This window comes from Vombatus ursinus, unplaced genomic scaffold (genome assembly GCF_900497805.2).
Source record: "Vombatus ursinus unplaced genomic scaffold, bare-nosed wombat genome assembly UNPS02014802.1, whole genome shotgun sequence".
Lineage (NCBI taxonomy): Eukaryota > Metazoa > Chordata > Mammalia > Diprotodontia > Vombatidae > Vombatus > Vombatus ursinus.
In genome coordinates, this window is record NW_020954580.1 from 30,939,494 (window position 1) to 30,954,494 (window position 15,001).

Sequence of the window (15,001 nt, forward strand, 5' to 3'; positions counted from 1 at the left end):
TCAGCCCAGAGCCTTCCGTGAGGGGGAGGGCGGGGGCTGGAGGGGCGGCGCCCCTGGCTAAGGTGGGCAGCCAGGTGACCCAAGTCCTCACCCCCACGACTAGAGAAGAACCGCGGGGTTCTAAGGAAGGGGGGAGCTCTGGCCCTCGGGCGGGGTGAGGGGGAGGAGGGAGGGGAAGACTAGCCCCGCCCTCCCTCGCCTCACTCCCCCCCGCCCTCCGCGTGGTCTTGCCCATCGAGTCCTCGCGCTCCAGAGCGTGTGGGCGGTGGCCTGAGCTACGGGCGGACGCAGCAGCGGCTCGTCGGCGGCGTTGGCTGCAGCGCGGCAGTGGAGGTAGCGGCGACTGAGGGTAACGGCGGCGCTTACGCTTGTCAGGTGGGTCTGGGGAGCGCTTGAGAGTGTAGCTTCCCATATGGTCTAGCGGTTAGGATTCCTGGTTTTCACCCAGGCGGCCCGGGTTCGACTCCCGGTATGGGAAAAGCCGATTCTTTTTAAAAACTATCCAGAAATGTTTTTTTAACCCTTCCTTTCGTGCCCTAAAGCCAGCGTTTCCCCCCTCTTTTTCTAGTTTCAGAGACCCCGTGTGCACTCTCGCATTCGGAGCCGGGAGTGCGCGCAGGGGGATGGTGGTGCTGCGTCCCTGGCGTGCCTGGCTTCCCTGGAGCCCAGCTAGGGGGAGGGTAGTCAGTCAGTTTCGCTTGGTTAGTTTCATTTGCCGGGAACGTCCCCTCCCTTGGGCCCTCTGGGCTGTAGTTTTCCACGGCTTTGGGAGGTGATTATTAACTCCTCTCCCGGCCAAGTGTTTCACAAGTGACGCTGGGCGTGTTTTCATCCCCACCCCTCGCAGCTCACCCGTCCCGAGCCTTTTTTCGGGAGGAGAGTTTCAGAAGTTTGTCTTCCTCCCTCCTTTTTTTTCCCCCCTTAAATCCAACCAACAAAAAAGTATGAAAAAAGCTCGCTGCTCTCCCCCGAGGCCGTGGGAGTGAGTCGCCTCCCAGGGGTTTGGGCTGCGGAGTTTCCCAGGACTTTTCCCTGACCAGAAAGGGTGTTTGGATTTGGCCGGAGTTGGGACATCCCCTCGGGGCAGCTTTCCTGTAAATTCATCTACATGTCAATCCCAGATTGGCTGCAGAGGGGCCTGATGATGTTTATCACGTCCTGGCCTGCGCTGGGGTCCTGCTTCGGCTCGGCCACAGAAACAAACAAAAAAAGCAAAACCCCCCAAACTTTTGTAACTTTGGTTCCCTAGTTGAACTTGACCTTGCTACTTAGTGCCCGGGAGAAGTGTGTCAGACCCAAGAAAAGTACATACTGAACTTGTTGCTTGGAGGGAAGAGGCTAATGAAAATTAGGAGTGTTCTGTTATAGTCTGAGCGAGGAAGGGCAAGAAAATCATCATGATGCTTCTTTCTAACCTATTCCAAGGGCCCTGAGAGTTTGAGGATCACATGTTTGAAAAAACACATACACCAAAAACACATGGAGTGGGGGTGGAGCTGTGTACTGGAGAGGAAAAAACTGGCAGAAGACTGGGGAGGGGATGTTAAAACAAAGTTTCACTGTATTTTTAAATATAGAGGCCCTGTGTTTATTACAAAGAAGGGGCAGCTGTGGCAGCATGTGAGCTGCAAATGAAACAAAAGAGTTATCTTAAATTCGAGCTGAAATTAGAAAATGGGGTTAGCTACCATGTTTAGTCTGAGGTCTCAAGGAACAGAAGAAAAAAGTGACTTTTCTTGTGGTAAGTGTCATTGCTAAGTGCTGGAGTTTTGCTTGTCAGCATTTCCGTTTCTAAACATCTCTGAATTGTTTGTATTTGCTCTGCAGAGAGGACAGTTTTTCAAATAAATTTTGAACGAAAGCTGATGAAATAACTTAAATTTCGAAGTGATTTAATTAGTCTACTTAAAGTTTTCATAAATAAAAATAATATTTAAAAATAGTTTTGAAACATACTAGTCTGAAGTGAGATAACTATTGAATTAGATAATATTTTGACTCCCACTTCCTACCTTGTCTGTTTTTTTTTGGGAATTATCTTCTCTGTGTTGTAATATCTTAAAAATGAATATAATGCATATCACCTGCATACCCGTTATTTTACCCATTGTTGCCAAAATTATTAGACTTATACTTCCAAAGTTATTGAAGGCAGACTAGCTTTGTTTAAATTCAGAAATGGGTCCTGGGTACTATCAAGAAAACAATTTTCCGTAGAGTCAATGTTTGTTTTGTCTTAACAGTAATAATCAATTTTACAAAATGGTGCTGCAAAAGCTTTTTATTTTTGTTAAGTTTGAAAGCCTTTCCTTTTTAGTATGACAATACATAGTTTAAAAATAGTTCTAGAGGGACATCAACAAAATAAATAAATTTAACTTAAAAGAATAAATCTTGTGATAAACTTTAGCAGTCTTCCCTTTTTTTTTTTTTTTTATTGCTTAAAGTGATCATTTGAAAGCAACTGACTTATCAGGGAATATGCCTTTGAGTTTGGCTAGTATTGGGGATGATTTTGTAAGGAGTCATTCATACTTGCATATATGGTTGTCAAAGGCATTTACAAGATGATTGAGTATTTGGGGAAAGTAGTATAACCCAGGGCCATGAAATAGTAATGCTCAATGGATGATATGAATGGAATCAGCAATTCTCATTAATATTAGAAGTAGTCAGTTCTGCATACAGTTGATCCATCAATGACCATTTACCAGACACTGTGATAGGCACTGGTGATGTAAAGATATAAATAAAACAGCCCTTGGTTCCCAGGAACTTAAATTCTATAGGAAAGAGACTTGTATACATCTAAGTATGTACAAAGCAATTTTTGTGGGAAGGTAGTTAATGGATGTGGAGGCAAGAGACTGTATCTAAAAGGTGGTATTTGAGTTGAATGTAATGGAAACTAAGGATTTTGAGAGTGGGAGGCAAGAAGGGAGTGCATTCCAGGCGTGGAGGGGAAGGACAGTCTGTGCAAAGGCACAAAGATGGACAGCCGGTGGAATGTGTGTGAAGATTAGCAAGGCTAGTTTGGATGGACTGAGGAGTGTAAAGGTACATTGGAGCCAGGATGTAAAAGGCTTTAAATACCAGTTTCTATTTAATCCTAAAGTGAATAGAGCCACTGGAGTTTACTGAGTGGGAGAGTGATATGGTTACACCTGTACTTTAAAAAAAAAAAGTCACTTTGGCAGTTGTGTGTGGGATGAATTAGAAAGGGTTTATACCTGATATAAAAAATTAAGAAGATGAAAGGAAAGAAAGAAGTATTAATAAAAATGAAGGATTGATTTTAAAAAAGTATCTCTTTTATGCAAGATGATGCGGGATTTGATTAAAGAGAATTAGCTGTCATAAATAGTGTAGGGGTCTGACTTGACTTTTGACCCAGATTTCTTTGAGTCTATTTGGTTTTAGTTCCTGTTCTGGTTAGCTGGTTGTGCTGCTTGGATTAGCCATGGATATCATTCCAATTTATAGTGCTTTCCTGGCTTGGTTTGCCAGTAGGATGTGGTGATGGACTAGTGTGAACTATAAGAAAGCATGAAATAGGGAGGTTGATCATCACCAGTATCTCTGACCCAGTCTGATGACTGGTTTCTAACACATGCCTTCCTTGCCTTCTCATGCAGTCTTGGTCTTTAGTTTTTATAGAAAGGCATCTTCTAGGCCATTAGGGAGCCTGAGGTCACATTTTTCAAAAAGGAGAGAACTTTAGTGTCTTAACTTAGAATGTAGGTATGTTCCACTTTAAGAATAAATATGTTAAAAAAAATCTGAGTTTGTGAAACAAATAATTTCAAATTATTCACTTATAGAAGTCTATACTTTTGTTTTCTTTAAATGTCAGGTTCCCCTCATTTTAAATTATATTTTACAGATTTAGTTTAATACAGTCAGCAGATATTTCCATTGAATTTCTAAGGGACTGTACTTGATTGTTGAGCACAAGTAGAAATAGAAAAAAATCTAGTTGGGGAGATGACTTTACATTCTTGTGTCGTCAGTTCTTTTCATGTACATGTGTTGAATGATACAGGCATGAGATGCTATAGAAGTTTAGAAGGAGATCCATCTCTCTTTGGGGTCATTGGTGGGGGAAGTTGTCACCTCGATCAGGTGAGATTTGAGCTGGGCCTAGAGGAAAGCGTAGGATTTAAATAGTTGGAGGGAGAAACGGAGGTTGTGAACAAATGTGGTTGTAAAAAAAAAAATCATGGGTATATTCTGTGGACAGAACATTCCATTGAGTAAAGTCTTCTAACTTTCTGGGGAAAGAAACAAATGCCATTCTATTCTCCTGCCTTCAGGAAAAGGGAGAAAAGCCATTCTGTTAGCTCCCCTATACTGGCACCTTTGCCTGAGGTCAAACTCCAGGGTTTTTGATACAGTAGGGTTGTCTGAACTCATTCCAGTGATTCACAGCTCTTTCTCCTTGTCATCATTCAAACCTTGGTTCTCCCTTCCTCACTGCGCACTCCTCCCTTATTCTCATTCCCCTCGATCCAACTCTTCCCCCCTCTATGTCCCACTCTAAGGCTGCCTACTTCTTCAGTGCTTCTTTCTGGAATGCCTGCTCCGTAGGGAATATACTTGCTTTCATCTTAAATCTTTTCCTTTCCCACTCCTGGATGTCATGGATGCCTGACTTCCTCCGGATGACCCATTTTCCTTGGCTCCCCTTTCTAGAGCTAGTGGCCCTCATACTTATTCCCCCCACTCACTGGTTGAGATGGGAGACTTAGAATACTGTTTCTCACTGCCACTTCCAGTCTCTCCCTCATCATCCATCTCTAAGTAACCACCGTTTTTGAGGTTCATTCAGTCCATGTCTGCCTGGCAAATCAAATCCTGATTACTACTGACACTGATACTGGAGTAGTAGTAGTCTACTGACACTAATAGGGAAAGTGGGAGGTGGGGAGGGTTTAGGGGGAAAGATAATGAGTTCTTCTGTTTTTGACATGTTGAGTTTAAGACATCTACTGGACGTCCAGTTTGAGATGTCTGCCAGGCAGTTGGAGAAGTGTGATTTGAGAATTATCAGCATGGAGAAGATAATTAAATCCGTGGGAGCTGATGAGATCAGCTGGTGAAGTTGTTTAGGAGGAGAAGAGGGTTCAGGACAGAACCCTGAGGGTGTGATCTGGAGGAGAATCCAGCAAAGGAGACAGAAGGAGCAATTAGAGAGGGGGAAAACCAGAGAGAGTGTTGTCCAGAAAATAGAGAAAAGAGACTACCAAGCAGGAGAGAGTGCCCCACAGTGTCATAGGCTGCAGGGAGGTCAAGTCTCCTTTGCTGGATCTTTATCCAGGTCACAGCCATTAAAGGTGGGCATCTCTCAGGGTTCTGCCCTGGGCATCTCTTCTCTTCTCCCTGTCTACTGCTGCCCTTGGTGATCTTACCAGCTCCCATAATTCAGTAATTGTCTCCATGTTGATGTTTCTTAGATCTATTTTTCCCACCCTAACTTCTGACTCCTAGTCTTGCCTATTGCACATTTCAAACTTGGTATCTCCTAGACACTAGAAATATCCAAAACTGAGCTCATTTTTCTCCCCAAACCTTCCTTCCTTTTGAACTTTCTTATTACTATCTATGGTACCAACATCCTTCCAGTCATCCCTGCTCCCAACCTAATAGAGACGTCCTGGACTCTTAAACACCTTGCTTCCTGCCTCCCCCACCCCACTTAAGTCTGTCATTGTTACCTTTGTATTGTCTCTCGTGTATCCCACGTGCACCAACCCAGTGTCCCTGCCAGTGTAACTTTATGGCACACTTGGACTATTGCAGTAGGCTTTTTGTTGGTCTCCTTGCTTTGTCTCTTCACTGTACTCCTTCTCTGCTCAGCTATCAAACTAATCATAAAGAGCATGCTGATCATTCAGTAAACTCCAAAGGCTATTACCCTGGGATGAAATATAAAGTTCTCTTTTCATTCAAAGGCATTCAAAACCCATTATAACCTGGCCCCCTCCTATGTTGCTAGTCTTTTTACACCTTATTCATTTCCATATGAGTGACATTTTTGCTGTTTGTGGAACCAGTCAATCAATAAGCATTTATTAAGCACCTACCAAGTGCCAGGTCAGCTTGGTGGCCCAGTGGATAGAACACAGTCAGGAGGAAAGTCCCTGCCCTCAAGGAGCTTACAGTCTAAAAGGGGAAAACAACACACAAAAGGAAGCTAAAAAGTCCAAGAAGTCTCAAAGCATTGTAACCACTTGAGAGATGAGATGTTCCTGAACTTTCTCCTTAAACAGAGGTTTTTAGAATACGTGACTCCACCTCCAATTAGAAGGACAGAATGTGATGATGAGGTGGAGTACCAAGGCTTAATGGGATCTTGCAGGATGATTTCTTTTTTTTTGACAAAAAGTATTTTTATTTTGACATCTGAATAAGTGTTAACTCTTCAGGACATGGTCTTTGGCATCTTTTCCAACTTATTCATTATTATTGCACTATGCCTTTCTCAGAAACACATACTATCCAAAAATTTTCTGATATCCTTGTTTCTGACTGGTGGCTTGTTGAATCAGGGCAGCTGGATTTGATACAAGTTCAATATCATTTCCTTCAAGAATTAACTCATCTTTTTGGGCTTGAGAAACAGCACAAGCAACACATTGTCTCATGCACACTCTTAGGATATATTTTTCACCCAAGAAATTTCTGATTTCACAAGTGAGCCATTCTCTTGAATAACGACATTGATGGGGAAGTGAGCATACACAGACCTCATCTTGTAACGAAAACCCAGGGTAATGCCTTTGATCATGTTTTGTACATGATTAAAGATTGTGCGTACAGTTGCAAGTTCTTATTGGATTTCCCCACCACTTGTCCACCCGGAGCTTTTTTTTTTCTCTTTCCAAGGAGACTGAGCTTAACATTGATATGGTTGAAATCCCTACAGAGTATTCCTCTGGGCTCCTTCACAATAACTGTCCGACCCTTAAGAGAGATGTCAACATTTTCTGGGATGTCGATGGTTTGGTTGCTTAGAGTGGTCTTCATTCTGGTAGTGAATGGGTCAAAAAGCAGGATGATGTTTTAGTGAGCTTCCTGGGTCATGGTGGAAAGATGAGCGAAACCCTACTGCAATGCAGCCAGGAGATATTCTGAGCTGAGCTACCCCCTGAAGTGGGGCTTTTGTTGGAATTCATGGCCCCTCCAATCAGAAAGAGCAATGATGAGGTGGGATACTGAAGGTGGTAGGATCTTGCAAGACACCACAACCAGTCTGTCTCTCTACTTTTTGCATCTCTACTCTAGCCATTCCCTGTGTTTATAAATTACTCTCATCTCCACCTCCTGGCTTTCTCTTTCTAGTCCCAGCTAAAATTCCACCTTCTACAAGAAGTCTTTCTTGATCCCTCCTAATGTTAGTGCCCCCTCTTTTTAATGATTTCTGATCCTTTCTATATCTTGTTTGTACCTTACTGTATTCAAGTTATCTCACCTGTCAATATATCCAAGGGGATATAGCACAGTAAAAGGTTTGTAAGAGAGAATAGTGGGAAATAAGGCAAAAAAGATAGGTGAGGCCAAATTTTGGAGGACCTTGGATCTGTGATTGACAAATTGGGACTTTTATCCAGTAAGCAGAAGGAGCCTAGGAAAACTTTTTATTAAGATAGTGACATTAATTAAATTGACGTTTTGGGAAGATTATTCTGGCAGGTGGTATGCTGGATGAATTAGTAGTAGGGGACAGTAAGGCAGAGAAACTCAAGCTATTGCAATACTTCAGGAAGGAGGTGGTAGACCTATAATGAGTACAATAGAATTGAGCTTGGTGAGTGACTAGAGAATGAAGAGAGGAAGTATTCAGAGATGACTGTGGTTCTAAACTTGACCAACTAGGAGAATGGTGGTGCATTACAACTAATATATAACATTAAAATATATATATATATATAATTAGCTCACTTTAAGCCTGGGGGACCTCTTCGGTCCACACGCTTCCCTCTTGTGCTGCTCAAAGTTAGGAGAACAATCACAATCACTGGGAGACCCCACTTATAAAATTTTCTAACATACAGACAGAGGTTTGTCTTTTTTCTTTAATTTGTACTAATAGCTGTCTCTGGTTAATCCCTGGCATTTCTGTGGTTGAGGCAAAGTTCAGGTTATTGGAAACATTTGGGTAATGAATTATATTACAGCATCCGTTGATTGATAGGCAGAGGAAATGGAGGAAAGAGCATAGCAATCTTTGAAGAGTGGGTACAGCTTAAGTCTGCCCAGGTCTTTTGCCTTGAGTCGCCTGTAATGCTGATGGTCTTCCTTGATGTCCCCTTTCCCTGACATAGTTTGGGTCTCCGTTCTCTTGTTCCTTTTGCTGATTGTCCTGTGCTGCTGGTTCATCCAGTGCAGCCCAGCGTTGCTTTTAGGTGGTAAAAATGGAGCACATTTTATATCAGTGAAGTAAAGAGTTGAGGCTGCCACCCAGTGGTCAAAATTATGTCTTAAATGTTTACATAAATAAGCATCCAAAGTACAGTAATTTAAAAACAAATACAAAAATTAAATTCTTTTATATTTACCTTCAATTCTGGGTCTAATATCACTGTTAGGTTGGCATATATAGAAATTAATTTTTTTGTTTCTTTTTCTCACATTATGAATTCCACCTTTGCTTCATGTATGGTACTTGAAAGCATAAAAAGTACTTTTCTTTTAAAATTACCATTTTAGACCCAGCATTTATAACACTACTTAGCCAAGAATCAAATGAAACAAGAGTTCAATCTCCAACCCAAGCCTTTATATTGGAACCATTTATATATTAATCAGTGAGAGAGAAAAAAAGCCCTCATGATGCTATTTTTCTTTAATATTTCAGTTATCCATGATGTAGATAATGAATGTAGTTTGCAACCCATAGGACATGATAGATAGGGTCTGTAAGGGTTACTGTGGCCAAAAAAAATTCTTTGCGCATTGGACATTTTGATGATAAGACTTTGAATTTAGATAGACTGGACGTTGGATCTCTGGAAGTAAAGCCTTTTCAGTTTAATGGGATATATTAGAGTTTATGGGTGGCTGGTATAGTCACGTCACAATGAGGCACTGGAGTAGGATTTTTAGGGTAGGATAATACTGTATGTTATAAGATGGTAAAATCAAACTTAATGAGAAAAAGAAGCTTGCTCTGTGTCCCTTTCTGAAATTGTCTAAAGCACCATCTAGACTTGTGGCATTATTTTCTTTTTCATAGAATTGTATTCAATGTTTGTACTGTTGTACTTCTACTTTGCCTTATTTCGTACAATTCTGCACTTCTCATATTCATCATGTATCTTGTTTATCATCTTTTCTAATGCCATACAAGTCAATTATGTTAACATACCTTTTTTAAAAATTTTCTAGCTGTTGAATAGCTTCCAAACTTCATTTCTTTAAACATATTGTAACATTAACATTTTTTGCTAAGTCCAAGTGACCTCCCCTCTCAAGTTTTTTTTTTTGAGTTAGGATTTATAATGTAATTAATTCTAAGTTGCCTCTGTATTGCTGCAGATCAGTAAAACAGGCTGAGTCCAGATGGCGTTTATTTGAGCCAACATAGCTCAGTTTAGAAGGGCAATCTACTTGAACAAATTAATGGTAAACTTGCTATGAGTCAAAATTAACAGAGTGATAGTAAAAGCCATAGTTGCTCTCTAACTGAGGAAATGATTCAGTTATTAACTGTGCAAAATAAAGCGTTTAACACATGCTCCACTGGGTAACGCAACAGCTGTAATGTTCTAACATGCTCTGTTAAATTCTCTGTGATAACAAGAGTGAGATGTAGAGACTTTTTAACGAGATATTTAGTCCTTGAAATTTATTCTGTAGGTGCTAGTAAGGCTGTAGAGACCTGGAGGAGCCGATACATGGGAGGAATATTCAGAATTTAGTCATTGTAATTTCATTCAGAACCTGACACAGAAGCCAGAGTGAAGAGCAGAACAAATGAAATATTAATTGGACCACCAGATACTTAAGATGTGTAAAGGTAAGATAGCATAGGTATCACATTTTTGATACTTGTTTAAAACCTCCACTAACGTCTTCCTACTGATGCCTTATTATTAAGGTATGGAAGTGACTCTGGGTTCTTGAAGGCAATGCTTGCTGATTGCAACCTTTGGCAGAGCCTACAAATGATCCTGAAAAGGCTCTGAGCTGCCTGGGGACAAAGTGTTAGATTGTAGAGAAGACACCAGGTTACCTGAGCTTGGAAGAGTACACCATAAATTTAGTCTGCCACACAGGATTAACTTTTTTCAGCTGAAGTCTTGGGAAGCCCTATTCTAGAGTTTGATCTGCATTGGTGGAGAAGGAAGTGCATACACCAAGAGTCTCAAAAGAGCATTTAAGTTATATTTTAAAACAGTCATTAACACTGTTAATGACATCTAAATGTACCACTGAAGAATTTACTGTTCAATAAATTCAATATAATTAGTGTATGACAATCTTGATTGTGTGATTGAAAAATTTCAATATCTGAAGAGCTGAAAGTAAATGAAGGATTTAGTGAAAATTCAAATATTTATCTGTTACCCATAAGGTATTATTTTAAGGCTATCTTACAATTTTAATCATCATTTCGTAGGTTAAGTGAATTTAACTTTCAGGATGTATTTTGCCAAATTTCTTTGAAAGTACTCTCAACCAAAAAAAAGTACATTAAGAAATGTTGCTAAATATGAAATACACATATCTTTTTTTCCCCATACTTGAAAATTTTTGTTGTTGTTGAGTGATTTGTCTTTCTATCATGGTCATTTTCTATCTTTCCTCTGCAGATTCAAACTGAATCCTCCTTTGGGCCAAAGAAAAAAACAAGTAAAAACAAACAACATAGTGACTATATGTGGATATCTTTTAAAAAATATTTTTCCTGTTTGAAAATGCCTTTTTAAAAAACTGGCTTTTTTTATTTGGAACATAATAATCAACAGAGACATTTTAAAATATGAAATAAGAGAAAGAAAATTACATTAAAAACAAATTCTGTTACATAGTTTTCCAAGAGAAATATATATGTAAAGTTTCATGATAGTTTGTTTCTTCTAAATTGGTGCATTTAAAAATGTTTTATTGATACTTTTTTTCTTATGCTTCTTACTACCTATTAACCCACCTTTACCCTCACATCTCTGCTCAGGAGAAGTACTCTTTTGTAGTAAATATGTATAGTCAAGCAAAATAAATACATTGGCCAGGTGTGAGGAGGAAGAATGTCTCATTCCTGTACTGCTGTCCAGTAACTCTCTGCCAAGATGTGGGATATTTCATTATCAGTCTTTTGGAGTCAAGATTGATTGCCATTTTGTTCAGAGTTTGGTAGCTTTTCAGAATTGTTTCCCTAGGCATTATTGGGGTCATTCCATAAAGTGATCTTCTGGTTTTCTTCATTTTACTCTGCTTCACTTCTTACATGCCTTTACATATTACTTGTAGTTACGTTCATATAACAAAATTTATTTTCCATTCCCCAATTGATGGGCACTCATTTTGTTTCCAGTTCTTTGCTACGAGAAAAATAGCTATCAGTGTTCTTAATTTATTTAGATTCTTTACTTCTGTCCTTGATTGACCTCCTTGGGAGCCATGCTGATACTAGTATCACAAGGTCAAAGGGTATATATAATAGGTAATTTTTTGGGGGTGTGGTTCTAAAGTGTTTTCCAGAATGGTTTGTTAAATTCATAACTCAAACAGCAGTGCATTAGTGCACCCTTTTCAACAATTGCCTTTTTCCTCTTTTGTAATTTTTATCATCTGATGGGTGTTTCATTTTACATTCTTTTATTATTAGTGATTTAGAATACAGATGTCAAACTCTTGGAGTGCTGCAAAACTCCTCAGTGTTCCAAATCCCATCATTGATTTCAAGCATTTTTGGGTGCTTGTCTGTGGCTTACCTTTCTTTGAGACCTGCCTGTTCATATAAATTCTTTTATCCCCAGTTAATGGCTTTGCTTCTTATTTTTTTTTTTTTTTACAGTGGTGGATATTTATTTATTAACAAATTTTTTTTTATTAATTTATTTTGATTTATCAACAATCACTTCCATAAGCTTCTGAGTTTTAACTTTTTCTTTTTTTTTTTTCTTTTTCTTTTGGTGAGGCAGTCAGGGTCAAGTGACTTGCCTAAGGTCACACAGCTAGTACGTGTCAAGTAGTTGGTCTGAGGCCAGATTTGAACTCAGGTCCTCCTGACTTCAGGGCCGGTGCTCTATCCACTGCGACACCTAGCTGCCCCTAGTTTTAACTTTTTATCCCTCTTCTTCCCTGCCTCCTTCCCCAAGACAGGTGCAATCTGATATGGGCTATACATATACATTTTTTTTTAAGGCAATTGGGGTTAAGTGACTTACCCCGGGTCAAACAGGCAGTAAGTGTCTGAGGCCAGATTTGAACTCAGGTCCTCCTGACTCCAGGGCTGGTGCTCTATCCGTCATGCCACCTGGTTGCCCCCATATACATTCTTATTAAACATTTTCACATTAGTGATGTTGTAAGGAAGAATTGGAATCAATAGGAGGAACCACAGGAAAGAGAAAACAAAACAAAACGGAAGAAAAAGTAGCAAATACTATGCTTCGATCTGCATTCAAATTCCATAGTTCTTTCTTTAGATGTGGACAGCATTTTCCATCATGAGACTTTTGGAGATGTTTTAGATCCTTGCATTGCTCAGAAGGGCTAAGTCTATTAATGTTAGTCGTTGCACAATGTGGCTGTTGCTGTCTACAGAGTTCTCCTGGTTCTGCTCACTTCACTCAGCATCAGTCCATACAAGTCTTTCCAGGTTTTTCTGAAGTCCACCTGCTCATCATTTCTTTTTTTTTTTAAATTAATTTATTTTGATTTATCAAGAATCACTTCCATAAGCTTTTGAGTTTTAAATTTTTCTCCCCCTCCCTCTCCATCTCCCTTCCCAAGATTGTGCACAATCTGACATAGGCTATGCATATACATTCCTATTAAACATATTTTCACATTAGTGATGTTGCAAGGAAGAATTAGAACCAATAAGAGGAATCACTAGCAAATAGTATGCTTCAGTCTGCATACAAACTCCATTGTTCTTTCTTTGGATGTAGATAGCATTTTCCATCATGAGGCCTTTGGAGATGTCTTAGATCCCTGTATTGCTGAGAAGGGTTAAGTCTATCTATATTAGTACCTAACTGATTATGTTATTCCCTTCAGCCAAATCTGATGAGAGTAAGGGTCAAACTCTGCGCATCTCCCTCCCTTCTTTCCCTCTGCTAAGTAATAGGTTTTTGTGCCTTTTCCTGTAATGTAATTTACCCTTGTCTGCCTCCTCCGTTCCTTTTCTCGAAGTACATTTTCTTAGTTAGATCAGATTAATCCACTTACTTGGGTCCATTTAACCCACTTGATTAGATTTTTTTTTTAATCATTACATCAAAGTTAATTTATACCCACCCCCTTTATGTATACCCCTCTAACATGGTGTAATACCAATACAGTTCCAAGAGTTACAAGAGTCATCTTCCCTTGTAAGGATGTAAACAGTTTGCCCTTATTAATATTTTTGTCTTCTTTATCTTTTCATGTCTCTCTTGAGTCTTGTATTTGAAGATCAGATTTTCTGTTGAGCTCTGGTCTTTTTATCAGGAAGGCTTGGAAGTCCCCTGTTTCATTGAATATCCATCTCCTCCCCTGAAAGATCATGCTCATTTTCGGTTTTGCTTCTTAATTCTGCTTATTTTGCTTGTGTAGAAGGTTTTTAAAAACCATACACTGTATGGTTTAGCTTCCCTTAGTCATAGTGGTAAAAGATATCTTCTTTCTTTATCTTTATCCATATTTATAATGTGACAACTTTATGATTCTATGATATTATAATTTGTTATTGTGACCCTTTATAGTTATATGATATATTTATTTGGAGTTTATTGTGAAATCTGTAACTTTTTTTTTAATAGGCAGTTGGGGTTAAGTGACTTGCCCAGGATCACATAGCTAGTAAGTATCAAGTGTTTGATCAGAGACCAGATTTGAACTCGGGTCCTCCTGACTTAAGGGCTGGTGCTTTATCCACTGTGCCAACTAGCTGCCCCTTTATTGTGAAATCTGGCATAAGATGTTGGGTCTAAATCTAATTTTTGCCAGATCGCTTTTCAATTTTCCCAATAGTTTTTGCAAAATAACAGTCTTTATCCTGACAGTCCTTAGGTTTATTGAACACTATACTATTATGGTATTTTGCATCTGGATCTTGTTTACCAATCTCTTCCATTGATCAGCTTGCTGTTTTTTAATCAGTATCATTTTACAACTATTTTTCATAAATAGTTTTACTAATATACATCTCTCAAAAATGTCGAATTATTGCTTAAATCAATTTTGATTTAACTTGTTCTTTGAATTTTTTTTTTTTTTTTGGGAAGAGATGTGAAGTATAGAGGAGGTAAGATAGGGCAGATAGGATGAGATAAGGGCTGGGAGAATTTGTAGTAAGTTTATTAGCACATAGTTATTTGATGTCTTTATAGTAATCTGAATAAAATCCTAGCATTTGGGGGCTAGCTTTGTTTTTTGAGTTTCACAGTTTTGTTTATTTTGTCACAGACATAAGTGTACAAGATTTTGTTCTTCTGAAAAGTTATTTCAGTTTTGATTTGACTCTTGATAAAAATAATGAATTTTTTCCTCACAAGACTTTATTTTATGGGTAGAAATTTAAATATGCCTGATTTTTAAAACTTAATTTTTGAATGGAGTTCTCAGCAGGGAAAAAAATTTGGTTGTTTTATCATCAAATGTCCTTAAGGCAGAACTCTTTATGATCAGGAATTTTAGAGTATTACTTGGTCACTTATTTTGTCACTGGATTTAAAAAAAAAATTATTTTGTCTTGACCGTTATGAGAATTCACCCTCTCCTCAGTTCTTAGATTACTTGTTGTCCTTATAAGTTCTTATTTGTAGTTTAATTTAATGCAGTCTATTAC

The 15,001-nt window shown here is 39.0% G+C and overlaps 1 protein-coding gene and 1 non-coding gene across 2 annotated transcripts in view; both read left to right on the forward strand.

Moving 5' to 3' along the window:
* The first annotated feature begins 335 nt into the window (after window positions 1–335).
* Window positions 336–15,001, forward strand: part of ELF1 (E74 like ETS transcription factor 1) — a 131,598-nt gene continuing 116,932 nt past the window's right edge. The window contains exon 1 of the mRNA XM_027873656.1: window positions 336–375. The gene's annotated coding sequence lies outside the window, so the exon portion shown is untranslated. The remainder of the gene's footprint in view (window positions 376–15,001) is intronic.
* On the forward strand, window positions 407–478 carry TRNAE-UUC. Its single transcript has one exon. It is a non-coding gene; the product is annotated as a tRNA-Glu (tRNA).